This window comes from Schistocerca gregaria, chromosome 2 (assembly GCF_023897955.1).
Source record: "Schistocerca gregaria isolate iqSchGreg1 chromosome 2, iqSchGreg1.2, whole genome shotgun sequence".
Taxonomy (NCBI): Eukaryota; Metazoa; Arthropoda; class Insecta; order Orthoptera; family Acrididae; genus Schistocerca; species Schistocerca gregaria.
In genome coordinates this window covers 981,469,190-981,485,772 of record NC_064921.1, presented here as the reverse complement: position 1 = coordinate 981,485,772, position 16,583 = coordinate 981,469,190, and the positions used below count along the sequence as shown (strand labels likewise).

The window sequence follows — 16,583 nt, the reverse complement described above, 5'->3', positions numbered from 1 at the left end:
GTTTCCACCAAACGCTCTTACATAAATGCTCACATCCAGACACCTTTCTTCCAGACTCTTTCTCCTGTTAATCAATTCTTATGCTACCAGAGACAAGTACAATGGGAAAGAGGGAGGTCAGTGATTGTATCAATAACTAGAACATCCCAAGTGTAGCTCCTGTAAAAAAAAATGCTGGCATGATTTCTTTGTAACAGAAATAAAAATACTGTGAACTTCTACATCATAAATTACATTAAATTATGTTAAATCTGTTGTATTCATTTAAGTTCAGATTTTGTATAGATTGAAAGATGTAGTCACAGAGACTTTCTCTCTTTCCGTGTTTCGTATTGCTTGCTGTCTGTTCATTTGCCTACACCCAGGTTTCAAACTAACATGCATAGCATAATTTGTACTGCATAGAATTAATATGTATTTGTCATTAATTTGTCTCATGATACTGTCAGTTCTTCACTGCATCATTTAAAAACAGGCAACTAAAAACTTTGACAGGTATGTTCACAACACCAGGGTATCCCAGCACCAAGCATATGCTTATTTTCTTTGGTATCATTGTCTTGTTTAAATGCATTTTGGTTACATGAACCATATCCAATGTTTCATACCTTCTTGACTTTTCTTTATCATTTCATACCATTATATTATTAAGTTTTGTAATTAATATCGCTATTACCATATAAACTAGCAAATATTTTATTAAGAGACTAGGTGCCACAACTAACATATTAGTTGCTAATTATAGCTTCTAGTTTATCCCACTGAGTCTAGGACATCCATTAGCACAGTTAATATAAAGAAGTGTAATTACTACAGAATTTCACAGCATATGTAAAAATTAATGTGTTAATTAATTTATATGATGGATGAATAACAATGAAAACAAAATCAAACAATTAGTGAAAAAAGGGAGCACAGCCACCCGCTGAATATATGGCTTAAGTATAATACTTTTTTATTTATTACAAGCTAAACATTAGTAAGTGAGACATAGATTCAAATATGTGTTCCTTAACTGGCGTGCATTTTAAACAGGGTCATGTTTCTTTGAAAATGAAAGAAAGTTATTAGCCCTCTCAGAAACAATACAGGCACTTCTGTACTTAATGGTGTGTTCAGCACTACAACCAATAATTACCTCAAATGCAGTGCTATATAGTGTTGCAAAGCATTTATAAAATGCTGTTAGAACAGATTTCAATGATAACAATTTATTTGATGCAAACTATTTTTTCAGTTTTTAGCAACATTATCTACTTGAGCTTGGTCATTCATAAAGCAAATGTAGCATAATTAATTGATAGACTGTATTTTTTGTTACTTCGCTAAACTAATAATATCAGTTTCATAAATTCATTCAACAGATACTAATAATGCATGGTTCTACAAACTTTTTTCATGTCAGTAAAATGTATATTACTAAATAACTTATGACATTATTTCGGATTATTGACATTTTGCTAAATTTATCTTATAGGAACAGTTTGGTTACCTGATTTGGGCTCATAACAATACTAAATGTTGTATTATGTAATTTAAGAATTTTATCAGGAAGATAGAGTACAATTCTGGTTGATGAAGATTCATAAACAAAGTTGCTGAAACGTGAGTTTTGGGACCGCTGTTGGTACTGATATCTGCAAATTGGTGCTGCAGTCTGTAAATAACATTCACAAAGTTTTGTTTTAATGGGAAGTCAGTGTTATACTACAAAAATAAGTAATGTTCATTAATACATTAAATTAAGTTGCTTTCATTTCTGAACAGAGTATTTATCAGTAATGTCAAGTTTTGTAATGATGAAGAAATGTTTATAAACAGACAAGAGCCCCATTTGAATGTAAATTTGTGATAATTATAGAGTATTATTTTTATTAATGACTGTTTCTCTTTGTTCAGTAAAAAAGCTCAGAGGACATATATTGTTTACAGAGAACAGGTTTGTGTAGTTTTAAAAAACAATTACATTTACAAAAAAATTCTTTGGAAATTTCATAAGCTTCATGATGCTTCATGAATGAATGTCAAATAAACAAACAAGATTTTAGAAAGCAAACTTGTGTTACTACTTCATGATAAAGTCTTTCAAGCAGTTCCACATATAACAAAAAGAAGCTCACTGGTCTGTACACAGTTCTTACAATACATCATTAGTAGTATATCTGGCGCAAAATACTTATTTACTTAGTTATTTGACTGAAGTGAGTGTACTTAATATTTTTTGTCATACATCTATGAAGTTGACAGAAATTCATCAGTACAATCTTAAAATTTTTCTGAGGCACTGGGTCAGGTTCTTTAGAGAAATTGATTGATGTCAGGACTTGTAATTTTATAATCTACTTTCTTATGACCAGACCATATTTGTTTAGTTTTATGAGGAATTTTACTCCATTGTATGAATTAAGCAACCTTTGCGTATTTGAAATTGACAACAGATGTATCACTTCAGTTGTAGCTCTTGACCATAGTTTCTGTCTTCAGCAACAGTTGTTTGCAGCATTGTTCTGGATTCACTTCGATCATCACACATCTACTAGATAAGTATCAAGAAGACTTAAGGAAATAGTGTTCAGCAGTGTGTACCGCTGTTAGTTGATGATTTTTCATTACTGTGTCCTTTAATGAAGAGCCATACCACAGTGGTAATTTATTTGAAGACAAACAGTAGATGATGGTAACTTTCACGCGCCAACACCATAATCCTAAGAGTTAACATTGCTTTAGAGAAATCAACAACAGTTAGTGAGACTAAGTGAGGTTATTCAACTATGTTTCATTATGTGATACAGCACTGCATGTGTGATGTAGAATAGTTACTGCTTGTCTTCACATCTTAGGTATAGTATGTCAATCAGTTTGATGTAGTCAACATTACATTGCAGTCTTTATGTGAATTATACAATGACCACAGTAGACTATTTACACTGCATCATACAGAAAATAAGACATCACTCTATTTTTAAAGTTTTCAGAGATGTTTCATGAATAACATTGAAGCATCCTTGTAATGATTAAAGTGATGGAATGAAGCACTAGAAAAATGCTTCTGAATTGCTTCATTCTCTTTTTCTCTTCTCTGTTGTATTGTGTCATAATAAGGCAAAGTGTGTATTAAGAAACTGTGCTTGGATCCCATATTTAGTTTCTGTAGCAGGACCATATTTTTGCAGAACACTTGAAAAAATATCACAGTCTTCTGTTAACCTATCTGTGAAGAGAGTTTTTGGTTGTTGAGCTTTAGGCAGCTGAGTAACATTACAGTTAGATATCTAGTCGATGTGATATAGTGCAAATGTGTATTGTTAATGTTGTAGATGTATGTAATTCAGTGTTTGTTCCATTTTCAGGCATCGTCTTGCGTTTATTTACAGAGAAAACAAGAAACTTCTTATTGTACTGAATTAATTATTATGTATCGTTCATTACACATACTCACTTACGACACTATATTTACGCTATAGTACTGCCAGCACATAAATTTCTAAAGGTGTCCTTTGATTTAATAATATTTAATGTAACCGTATGTTAGTAATTTTAAGGTAACTTCTGTATCATACACCGAATGTCACTGGTAATTTTAAGAGAAATTTTCAGCCAAGTTAACATTTTGTGGTAGATAAAGTGGATTTGTATATTTTACATATACTTGGACGGATACTCCAAATAACTGCACCTATGTTAAGTGCCATATGGCGCCGAAACTATTCTAAAAACGAGAATACAGGAACCAGTTGTCCCTCTGCAGCTTCAGTTTAAAATTTGTGACTTTTTTGTTCTTTGGATTTTAAAGAAAGATATTGTAGTTGAGCTTAGAATATATTTTTGGGACTTGTGAAGAGATAGAGACTATAGGTATGTGATGTTGGCTATTTAACATTTTATTCTGTAGTGACTTACATTGTATATTACAGTTGCCTAACACGTCTAAAAAATGGCAACCATGATAATACAGCCATCGTAGAATGTACAGTGGGTAATCCTACAGGCACGACAAGTACAGTAATGTCATAGCATCACAACTGTGCTCTTAGTCGCTTATTTTATACACAAGACGATCTGCTGTTTTTGTGACACATTTCTTCCCAGTATAAAGTGGCTTAACATGGTGGCAGTTTGTATATACAATGGCTGGAGAGATTTAGTATAGTTTGTCCAACTTTAATCTTATTTTGAAAACCAGTACTGGTCGTTGTAGAAAATTTGTCCTTCTAATTGCTGCCATTCTAGTATTAGTGGTAACCACAATAATAGCTTTATTCATCTGTGAATCACTATCATGATGACGTTCGACATCTCATTGTATCACAGCCTTAGAACAGAAAACCTATTTTATATATACAGACATTAACATTCTTATGGGTCTCGGTGGATAAGGGTGGTTACATTACATTATAAACCATCCTGGCTTTCACTTGAAGAACTTTAGAGAAACCGTGGGGGACTAAAGCCATGAAGAATGGATGGAGAACAAGTCTAAATCCCCCTCCCACTACCTGAAATATATTGCTAGTAATTGAAAACAGCACAAACTAAGCAGATCCATCCTTAGTGTACCGTACTGTTTTGCCAAAGCATTCTCCCAAAGATGTTATTATGTAAAACGCTACTGCTACACTGTTCATTCATTTCCCAAAAGCAGCCAATGCAAGCGTACATACACTACAAACGCACTACAACTTGTTGTTAGGACTGTGACTATGATGGCTGCTTTCCATTTCATGTCCCAAAAATTTCCAGAAAGATGTTTAAAGTCAGCATTGTTCCATAATGTGTGCGATGTGAGTGTAAGACTTCTCACTCCTCAATAAACGTAAAATTTTGATATTTTTCACCTTCTCAATACTTGTGTGTGTATATGTGTGTGATGGATGAAGCGGTTAAATTTGGACACCATCTGTAATTTTGTGAAGTATGGAGTAACTCCTTATTTCGTTTTGGATATGGGGTCGTAATTACTGCTTATCATATGCACTGAACAGAGTCTTCATACAGCATATGGGTAAGATGAAATATTCGTGAACTGATACTGAAATATTTTTATGCACTCATTTTGTACAGAGTCTTGGCTAGTCTTGTTTTAGCAGAACACACTTATTTGTAGTTTCACAGTGAGTATATTTTAGCAATGAAATGCCATTATGAAAACACTATAAATATCAATTATACCTATCATAACCACTTCATCATACATAAAAGACTTGTACTTGAGATGTCATCCCATTTGACAAACAGGGAAAATGTTCTGACTGCTTGTAACTAGAATCCTTCCAATTTTCTTCAACGTAGTTTAATACACAAGTGCGGTTTAAGACTCAGATTATGTTTTTTTATTTCGTAAAATAGGTGTCTCATTCTGTATTTTTACATCCAGGCGTTTAATAAAAACTCCCTACTGTTTGCGTTTTATTAGGGTAGCATTTCCTAGTTTGTCAGCAACAGGATTCTCTTCTCTCTCCCAGAAAATGTTGTTAATCGTTTCTCCCTTTGTTAAAATACGTACTAAATTTTGGAACGACCACCAACTTCATCATAGTGCTTCGATTTTTATTTCGATTCTGTCTTAAAATTCTACATCTATGATAAGTCTAATGTAAGATACCAACTGGAGTGTAACTTACGTGTACATTATACGAATCAGAATTGTGATCTTTCGTTATGAAATGGAAATTTTCAGTTAATTTACAAATGAGATACACTATTGCAGTGAAATGTATAAGAGTACTGTGAGCATTTACATGACGACGCTAAACTCGAGTTACATTATTTTTCTTACTAAGGTGTTTTACGCTGAACGACATTGCAGTCTATCTCTTTCCCTCTCTATCTTTGTTATGATAAAAGGATTTGTCTGAAGTCAGTTTTATGTTTTACTGAACTTTGCACTTCATAAAGAAAGTGGCAAAAATTTTTATGGTTAAATACATTACATGTTTCTCTTTCTAATACAGTATTTTATAGTGCTGTTTCGTTCACTACAAATTTCATGAGGTGTTAAATGTTCTTATGTTCTTTGAGGCTTTTGTCTGTGTGCCTGTCTACAAAAAACCATCTACAAGGAATTCTACAGTCGACACCATGTATACTCTCTACAATACACTTTCCTCCACAGTGGATATTTGGTCCACAATACGTTGCCATAACAGATTATTTAGTGAAAAAAAATATGTCACAAAGAATAGTGTAGTGTGAAGTGTAATGTGATGCGAATACATAGAAAGATAGGTCCCTTATCATTTAGCTACAAAATAGCAGGTCAGCAACTGGAAGCAGTTAATTCCATAAATTATCTGGGAGTACGCATTAGGAGTGATTTAAAATGGAATGATCATATAAAGTTGATCGTCGGTAAAGCAGATGCCAGACTGAGATTCATTGGAGGAATCCTAAGGAAATGCAATCCGACAACAAAGGAAGTAGGTTACAGTACGCTTGTTCGCCCAATGCTTGAATACTGCTCAGCAGTGTGGGATCCGCACCAGGTAGGGTTGATAGAAGAGATAGAGAAGATCCAACGGAGAGCAGCGAGCTTCGTTACAGGATCATTTAGTAATTACGAAAGCGTACGGAGATGATAGATAAACTCCAGTGGAAGACTGCAAGAGAGACGCTCAGAAGCTCGGTACGGGCTTTTGTTAAAGTTTCGAGAACATACCTTCACCGAAGAGTCAAGCAGTATATTGCTCCCTCCTACGTATATCTCGCGAAGAGACCATGAGGATAAAATCAGAGAGATTGGAGCCCACACGGAGGCATACCGACAATCCTTCTTTCCACGTACAATACGAGACTGGAATAGAAGGGAGAACCGATAGAGGTACTCAGGGTACCCTCCGCCACACACCGTCAGGTGGCTTGCGGAGTATGGATCTAGATGTAGATGTGGAATTTTGAATATTTTGTTTCATGTATTGATTTTTTTCTCATGCTTTATTTCTAGAGGATTGGTCAGGTTTTGTGTGACAAAGAGTTGGCTGCATTGTATTTTACTATCTTCTGTGACTGCACATTTTAAGAAATTCTGTTCATAATTTTCAACAAAGTGTTGTTTAGATTTTTAAGTGTTGAAGTTCCTACATTCGGCTTGAATATAATAACTGCATCGTCAGCAAGAAGTGTTTCGCATTCTTAGGGTTTACTCTCACAGATTATTCACACATAACAAGAACAGGAATGGACCCAGTATCCATTTCTGTGGTACATCCATACTGATTAGCATCTCTCTGAAGATGCAGTTTCGGTCCGTACATTCTCTTGGTTTTTTTTAACGTGATCCCCTGCATTTTCCTGGTTAGATAGGATGAAAAATTACCCTATAACGTAATATTCGAGTACCTGTAAGAGCATAATGTGAACTACAGAATCAATAACCAAATTAGTCGATATTTAACCACTAACATTTTGCATGATCTATTCGGGAGTGGAAAAATGGCACAAACAGTTTGGTTTATTTTCGAAACAGTCTGAATTACATTTTCCACATTTGTCTTTGATCAGATTTCAAGAGATGTAAAACTTATACTGGACAAATATTTATCAAGGTTACCCATTCACGTAAAATATATCGGTTCTATGTGTCAGAAGGATATTGTATCAGTTGTTTGACACACCTACTCGTGTAGTTTTAATTTTGGGCCATCTTTGGAGAGGATCATCATCAAGTGAATTGCAGGAATGTTGAAGACAGGTTCAGATTTCGTAACTGGTCAAAATTAAGGAGAGCAGTTGTTATTTACGTTGAGTATCTTTGGATGAATTTTCGTTGGAGATCAACTGCCTGAAAAAACAATATGATGATGTCACAGTATTCCAGTTTGAGTATTTGAACGAACTATATACTAGTTTATTACTTTAATAATAATTGAAACAAAATTATTGTGAAAATAAGATTGTCACTAATGTCACCTCACAATTTGTACACGTTAAAAACGATGAAAACAAAGTTCCATTTATACAAGTGCCGTATCTGTACAAGATGCAGATGTTTTCACGTTGCCTCTGTATCAGGATCAATCACGTCTTATACATATTTGTAAAACCCAGTCAGAAAGGAAAGAAAGAACAGAGTCTTTGAATAGATTTCACGGGCAGTCAGATCCTTGGACTCCGTGGAGTTTGAAGCGTGGGGTTTTACTTCTAACAGTTCACTGTACATGTAAATTGAGGTTCAAGCTGTGAGAATGTGTTTCTCCTGCTGCAAAATGCGAATCCTGTTTTGATTTTGTTAGCTGGAAAAGTCGTTCAGGTTATAGTCATCTCACAGTTACTTCGGTAAATGACGCCAATTTCGTTCTTGAAGCCGAAGTTCGGCTTGCGAAATAGATCTCAAGACGTTGAAAGGTATGGGCGACTACTCCGTATTACGGACATACAAACAGGCTAGCGGGATGGCGTTCAGCAACACAATCACCCCTTCATGTTTCGCTGACAAGCGCTTTACGGTACATGGCGATACTGTATGCTGCTGTATGCTATGAGGAGGGACTACTTAAGCTTGTTTCGAGATACAAGTGTGCCCGTTTTCGATGTGATCATTTGAACAAACTAAATTTGCTTAGGTTTTTTTGTATTCTTAATAACGTCTTGGTGCGCTGATGCTGTCTGAACTTATTGAAAGATTCTCGAAACGTGCAAGTATCACAGTAATCAAAACACTGGTCTAACTCGCTCGAAGAACGTAATTCGCTGGGCGCTACCTTGCGAAACAAGGAGCTGCGCGCACCCTGGATAGAATCCACTCGCCGGGTTAACGACAGCTGATATGCTTCACTGCGCAACTTGACTGTAGTTTTTCGGTGGTTTCCTGCGCTCGGTTGGCGAAACCACGTTGATCCTTAATATTCACCTAAAAATACGGAACAAATCAGTTAATTTCAAACTGAACCAAGGTCTGAATTGAATATTCTAGTTGTACGATGTCTGAAATGAGGTGCATGTGCCACTTACGTTTGTAAACTGGCTGTACTTCGCAGCAAACAAGGAATGTGGCAACGACATTGGTGCCACTACCTTGAAAAGCTACGCTCAATCATCTGTAACATTTTCCTGATAGACATTACCACCTTTCACTTGTTGCCGAAGACGGAACATGACTCGTCACAGGGGCTTTCAGAGATGCATTTTATCCAAGCTTTAGCGGGATGTACTGCACGCGGAGGCGAATGAATACACACAAAGAAACGTTTCGCCATAGGTGTTACCCTACTAGAAGAAATTCGTCACCGAGAATATAAACATACGAGAAAGTTGATCATTGAAAGCACAGAGGCTCTGGACAAACAATCTTTCACATCGTAGAGATTGAGAATGATGTTGGGTCATCTGCAAAACGATTCATCATTAAGCACCTGCAAAGACACGCACCCATCGAAAAATACAACCTGGCCAGTACACGCGTAGAAGAACTTACGTACGCATCATAAAAAATGTGCTTATAGGTTTGTAACAATAGATTCATTCGGTCGTTGGACTATCTATGCATATACTGGAACTGTTGACCGTCGCTTTGAACGGTTCTTATAGCCGTAAGTTGTTGGAAGGTGTTAATTTTTTTTTGGCCAATTTAAAACAAACCTAACAACCAAGTGCTGACCTTTGATTTCGAATCTCAAAACAAATCCAAGAAAAACGGTATAATTTTTGCGCTAAAGATTTATTAAATGCTGTATACTCAGGAGTTTATTGACCTCGTCTTGTCTATACCAATGAGTTGGTAGCTGACAGTTTAAGTTGGCTGTCATGTTAGATACAGTACTACCAACATGTTGACCATGCAAGCATCAATATGTCTAGACATGTCACTTATGATACGATATTCCTTCTTCGTCATGTTTATATGATTGATTTGGTAACCGACAGATCAAGTTGCTAGAGACGTTAGATATAGCACTACCAGCATGGTGATCATCCAAGCATCAACAAGTCCAGACATGTCGTTACGTAATATAACATTTCTTCTCTTTCTGAGAAAGTGCTACTTGCTACTATGAGTAGGTTTTTTATGAAGTGGAATACTAAAACAGAAAAATGAATCTATAATTGATCGGGAAAAAGTAATTATTAACTTTCATGTCTGTAGACGATAATTATCCACAAAAATTTACCAGCATTTAATAATAACACTGTTACACAAAACGTCGTCGAAAAAATATATGAAATAAAATTCTTTTGAGCGTTAGGCCACGTAATTATGAAATACTAAAACAACTACTGAGGTGACGTTTCGGCCTTCTTTGAAGCGGCTATCCTCAGGAGGACTAAACCGAAGGGGAGGCTTTATCCATGTTTTCAAGTTTCATAACGACGCGGTCTAACCAACAAAATGATTTTATTCGAATTTATACTAGTCGTGGAAGCCTTTATGTTACTTTACTTTGTCAGAAACAGGCACTTTGTGCTAAAACCCGTGAGGAAAATAGAGGATATATACTGTACTTTTTATGGCAGCGCAAACAACATAGATGAACAGAAGTTGATAAAAATTTAGATAATCACAGAATAACCAGTGCTTGTAATTTGGAACAATACAGCACTCAAGCTCCCCTGCATTGTGTCACTTGTACCTACTGTTCCACGAGGAGAAGTGGTCGACTCTTGTGACCGACCCAATAAAACGATTTCACAGGGAAGGTGTCACAAGGCACCTCAGTAAAAAAGGTCACTTGCGCAAGAACACGTACTCACCACGATGAAATTGTGGAAGTCGCCACCCAAGCTCTCAGATAGAAGAAATTGTGACACCATTTCAGTACTGCTATGACTGTGGAATTGCTAATATGACGGAAAAACCAGAGCAATGGTGTCATGGATGACCAACATCCACGGTTAACGCGTCAATTGGGGAGGGGGCAAAACTGCTACCATTCAGAAACGTAGCATACCAATCCACCTAACATACATACCTGCAAATTTAGATACCTACTCTCAATAACCACGTTCCACTAGCCACTTGGGGAGGTCTACAGCCATATTGAGCCAAGATGAGGTCACAAATTGCCATCATTAGACTCCATATTCACTAGCCCCAAGTCATCCCCTGTGCTGAGTCTGGATGCTGCTGTGACCTGACTCTTAATCACTCATGGGCCATCTACTGGGTGACTGTCATCTAACCCGAGTCGCCTTCTTAGTGGACCAGGGTTCGAGCATGGGCCGTTTGGGTGCCCAGCCATCACCTCTCGAGCAAGTGAAGTCTATCGCTGTTCATTGTCCCGTATGGGCATACATTGTTGCTCCCCACCATCAGTTCACGCCACCGCCATTATCCATCCTTGGGGCCACGGTTTGACTGCGACTTGTCAAGTTCACTTAGTGCTGAGCGACTGGGGTGTGTAGAGGGCAGTCTGACGTACGATGCAGAGCATTCCACTCTGCTCCTGAAATAGTGTTAGAGCCGCCATGCTGAAGGCAGCACCTTGCTGTCTGCTGGCATCGCCTGGGGAAAGACATAGCGCGGTCTGCCCGTTGGGCTGTTGCTGACACAAGCACTCGTCTCCAGTCGAGGACACCATATGTCAGAGAGAGCACCAATCGACTTATTTGCTGTTATAGATTGTTATTCAATAAAGGGATTTTTCCGACCTGTACTGTCATCACCAGACACGTGACACCACACCATTCCAGACATAATGATCACAACCGGCCTCACCATTCGCTGTAGGACTCACTCACCCCGGTCACAACACTTCTGACAAAATAGCTTCTAAATTAATCAGAAAGGGAAAAAAAGCTGTTCCACTTTTAGTGTGTACCAGTTCTCACTAACCCAAGCTGTCCTCTTTGTGGCACAATATCTCAGTCTAAATTGAAAGTGCCATCAATTTCTTATCATTTTGTACCGAAACCTGAGGGTGGTGAGGGATGTTTCAGTAGTGTTAACTTCTCAAGGAAGTGATCCGTTCAGGTTTGGTAATTTTAGAAACAGTGCTTCTTTTTAAATTTATTGAGACAGTTTTCAAAGAATACGACAGACATAATGAAGCAGTTCTACATTAAGGCAAGCGACCCAACAGCAGGTTACCGAAGATGGTTGCTTGAATTTAATGAATAACTTCGTAACTGTACATTAGCTCTGGGTCGCGCGGTGTAGTAATAACTGCACTAAGCTGTAGAGAGTTCTGTACTTCAGAAACGCACTAGCACAAGCTGTCCTGGAGAAAACGGTCGTTTCAGTATTGTATTTTAAGGAACCATTTACACTCGATCACAGACGATATTTAATTTACTGAACTTCGATTATATGTATCGATTTTTTAAGACAAGAGAAAGCAAAGTAAAGGAATTAACACCGCTCTCTTGTCGCAGCCAGTAGGTATCTACACTCTTACGTCATTCGTTGTCCTAGAAGGACGTAATATTTTGTGTGGCTTCACAGTTAGCCATATTGATGCTTATTTGCAGAAAAGAGACGCAGAATTAATAAGTCGTTCTCATTTGTGAATTATCTGCAATTATTTACGTAGAATTTTACGTAACTGTCATTCATATCGTAAGGTATACGTAGAAATGAATATATGTGTTATTTAATCGTATGCTTTTCTCTGTTTTAGTAGTTTTAGTCACCCCATTGTCATGGTTGAAGCTGAGCTCAGATATATTTGTCTACAAATAATATGCAGTGAGCCCTGGCTACGTTCCGTACATCTTCGGACGTGCGAAGCTCGATAAATACACGGCGTAAATTGCATTTACTTTATTGTGTGACCTCGATGAACAATGCTACGTAAGATTTTAAGAAACATTAAGAAATTCAGTTCCAATTTAAAAGGCGAAACAAACTTTGATCTCTCAATTATGTATCAAAACAATAATAATTATTATTACAATAATATTATTATAATTTTATTTTATTTTTATTTGTTAAAGTATGTAAATAACACCATTCATCGCAGCGCTTCTTTGACGGTAGGTGTTCCAGCGGTACTACGCCAAGTACACGTGAAAATATAAGATCTCGCGGCTCTTCGAACGGCTATTCTCTCTCCCCCCCCCCCCCCTCCAAACCCCTCCCTACAGAAGGGTGAAAGCACAGAACGCAAAGCGATGCGGAGCAGGTAGGCAGCATGTGCGAGAAAGAAGGCAAAAGAGCGAGCAGAAAGACGGCCGCAGGCGGAGAGAGTATGGGGTCCGGTGAGGGGCTGCGGGGGGGGGGGGGGGGGGGGGGAGGTCTGAGGGGGGGGGGGGGAGAGGTCTGTGCCGATAGCGCTGGCGGCTGTCAGCTCCAGCGCCGCTCGCGTGCGTGAGTCTGTGTGCGTGTGTGGGCGTGTGCGTAGTGCGTAGGCGGCCTGCAGACGCCGCCGCCGCCGCCGCCACCGCCGGGATTCGATAACAATTAATGCAACAGCGCGGCAGCCCCTCAGCTGTGCCGGATAAGCCGACGCTACTACGCCCCGCCCAGAAACAGGTCCCCTCTCCCCCCTGTCCCTCTTCTTCCCCTTTTTTTTCTATCTTGACTTTTTTATTCCTCCGTATATATTTGTTATAGCATCAGTATTTATTGGGAAAACCTCTGTATGAAAAGCCCTGCGTACATATATCCATATATCGCTTCGATTCCGAATCCTTTGAGAGATATTTACTATCTGTATCTTCGTGCGCCGCTAGCGGTGCTTTTTATTGTGAAAAAAAAAAAGGAACCGTAGTCTTTTTTTCTGCCCCGTAGCTACTGTGCGTCTGGCACTTTAGTGAAGTTCCTGCAGTAAGAACTAAGTGACGTTTGCGGCTACACAGCTCAAAATATTCCGTTTATTTAGTGGGTACCGAAAGCATACGTGTAAACATTTGAAGTCTTCGCTAGCCTTTCAGATTCACGGATTTTGTTTCCGAATCATCTATGGACACTCGGCGAAAGAATTGTATTTCATTTACAGTACATTTTAATGCCCTCTCATTCGATGTGAAGCATCACACTCTGTTGAAATTTCTAGCAATATTTTTGCCGACCTTTTTTCCGACTTAAATATTTACTCGTCCATCACATATTTTTCAAGCGTTAGTAGTGACATAATCAGATGTTGTGTTCTATAGTTCATTCTCTCGATGAGCGCAATTATGTAGAAATGAACGGAAATCACACACCTTCTTTTCAGTCTTTATGTGGCTGCGTTCATACCATTTACAAGATTGTAGATAACTTCTTGTTTCAGCTGGAAAAAGCCTTTCTGCATCTAGAGCAGTGTTTCCCAACTTTTCTGGATATTAACTAGTTGCCCTACCTCGAACGTCATCAACGTTAGTCAATACCTAACATTAAAAATAAAAAGGAATTTTGTGTGCACACTTTTATGTTTAGAGTGACAGTAGGTTTTTATTATATAATGAACTAACGTTCTGCTTACTTCTAACAACTTCTTTTTGTAGAAGAACTTACCGGTTCATCGTGAGTGCTACCTAAATTCCTCTTCAGAAAAGATAGGTAACTATCCACATTGAGAGTAGACACTTGTTACAATATGTGCTCCTTCTGCACCACTACCCTTCCCTGGCGACTCTAGCTTCACCCACGCTATGTATTTTAAAAGCAACCTACTTAAAATATGTGCTCTAAATTTATTGTCTGTAAATTACTTCATTACTGGATTCCTCACTTCTAAACTGGTAGAAATTCGAAGACCTTATGCTGCCAATGCATTATGTCTGGGCACTGCTACTAACAATAATAATACTGTGTAGACACTACAGCAATTTAGTAATCATTACGTAGTTACTGTTGCGTTATGTCGTCAATTAGGTGGGTTGTCTGTTGCCAAATGAATAATGAAGCAGTTTATGGTCAATTACAGGAACTATTTCCAACTCGGAGAAGTCTTTATGATGAGATGCTAGAACATATGTCATACATATGTATCTATTTTCCTGTCATAGAGGAATAGCACAAAGCAAACTGTTTGACTACCCAGGTTGGGAACTACTGATCTAGAGAGCTGTCATACAATCGTGTTGTTTCTCACACAGTAAATAAGACGAATCGATCTCCGACGAGGAAATTCCGAAGGTTGTTCAGGGACATTATCTGATTATTTAAGTACAAACGACCAGTGATCTCCTGTGTCTCCTAACACAGCAACTGCATTTCTTTTCGTTACTTACCCTCATTTATCTTTGTATCTTCACAGTCAGATAAAGTAAGGGAAGGGAAGTTTCCACCTTCTGGGCCAAGCGAGGTGACCAGGGCCTGTCCGACCGCCGTGTCGAACCTCTGTCAATGGCTTCATTGAATGCGATATGGAGAGACATGTCATCAGCACACGGCTCTCCCCGTCGTAGTCATGTTCCTAGACCGCCGTCGGCCGGTGTGGCCGAGCGGTTCTAGGCGCTTCAGTCTGGAACCACGCGACCGCTACGGTCGGAGGTTCGAGTCCTGAGTCGGGCATGGCTGTGTGTGATGTTCTTAGGTTAGTTAGGTTTAAGTAGTTCTAAGTTCTAGGGGACTGATGACCTCAGATGTAAAGTCCAATGGTGCTCAGAGCCATTTGAACCTAGACCGTCCAGCCGCTACTATTCCGTCAAGTAGCTCCTCAGTTGGCGTCAAGAGGGTAAGTATACCTCGTACAAGTCGTCGTACAAGTGAGAACTGCCCGGCAGTTCTGGTATCGAACCAGGATCCCCCACATGGCAGACTGTCGTATTGTGCACTCAGCTATGGACCCAGGTATCTTCACTGTTCTGAAACTATTTACACATCTGTGCAAAAGTCGTGCGTATTCAATATGTGTCTCGTTTTGGGAAGTACTTGTTCCATTTCCTAAGAGCTTTTGCTGTTGACAACAATAATCCCCACTTTACTCTGCAGTGAGTAGTGCTCGGATCTGAAAAGAGTTTGTTTTTCCTACAGCGTCTGTGATACTTTCACAGTGATGCACAGCAGTATGGGTAACGTTACTTGTAGAAAGTTGGACAATTTGCAACTCGTGAAATACAGTCACTAAGTTATGACTGAGCAGTGTTTAGCACACTGGACTCGCATTCGGGACGACGACGGTTCACACCCTCGTCCGGTAATTTAGATTTAGGATTTCCGATATTTCCTAAATCGCTCCAGGCAAACGCCGCGATGGTTCCCTTGAAAAGGGCACGGTCGACTTCCGTCCCTAATCTGATGGGACTGACGACGTCACTGTTTGGTCCTCTCACCCGAAATGCAGCAACCAAGTTATGGAAAACCGACACACCTACAGTATACTGAGCTGTTCCTGCAGCAACGAAAGTCTCAACTGGTGTAATGGCAGAACTGTTGATTGACATTACACTATTGCACATTATATTTTGTCACTGACTGCCGACGTAATTCACTGCACAAATTCCTTCGATGTTATACACACAAAACGTTACACTATCGCACATTATATTTTGTCACTGACTGCTAACGTAATTCACTGCACAAGTTGCTTCGATGTAATACAATGTGTCACCGAAGCAATTTGTGCTGTCAATTACGTTGGCTATCGGTGACAAAATATAATGTACAATAGTGCAATGTCAATCAACAGCTCCGCCATTACACCAGTGATGCAAGTGAAGCAGCAAGATGATGAAATTGGTGTGATATACATAGTCAACCACAAGGAAGTCCGCCCCCGGTAGCT

The 16,583-nt window shown here is 38.7% G+C and overlaps 1 long non-coding RNA gene across 1 annotated transcript in view; it reads right to left on the bottom strand.

The window, feature by feature from the left end:
* Positions 1-814: 814 nt before the first annotated feature.
* LOC126336717 (uncharacterized) overlaps positions 815-16,583 on the bottom strand; it is a 140,599-nt gene continuing 124,830 nt past the window's right edge. The window contains exon 5 of the long non-coding RNA XR_007564986.1: positions 815-1,657. This is a non-coding gene — a long non-coding RNA (uncharacterized LOC126336717). The remainder of the gene's footprint in view (positions 1,658-16,583) is intronic.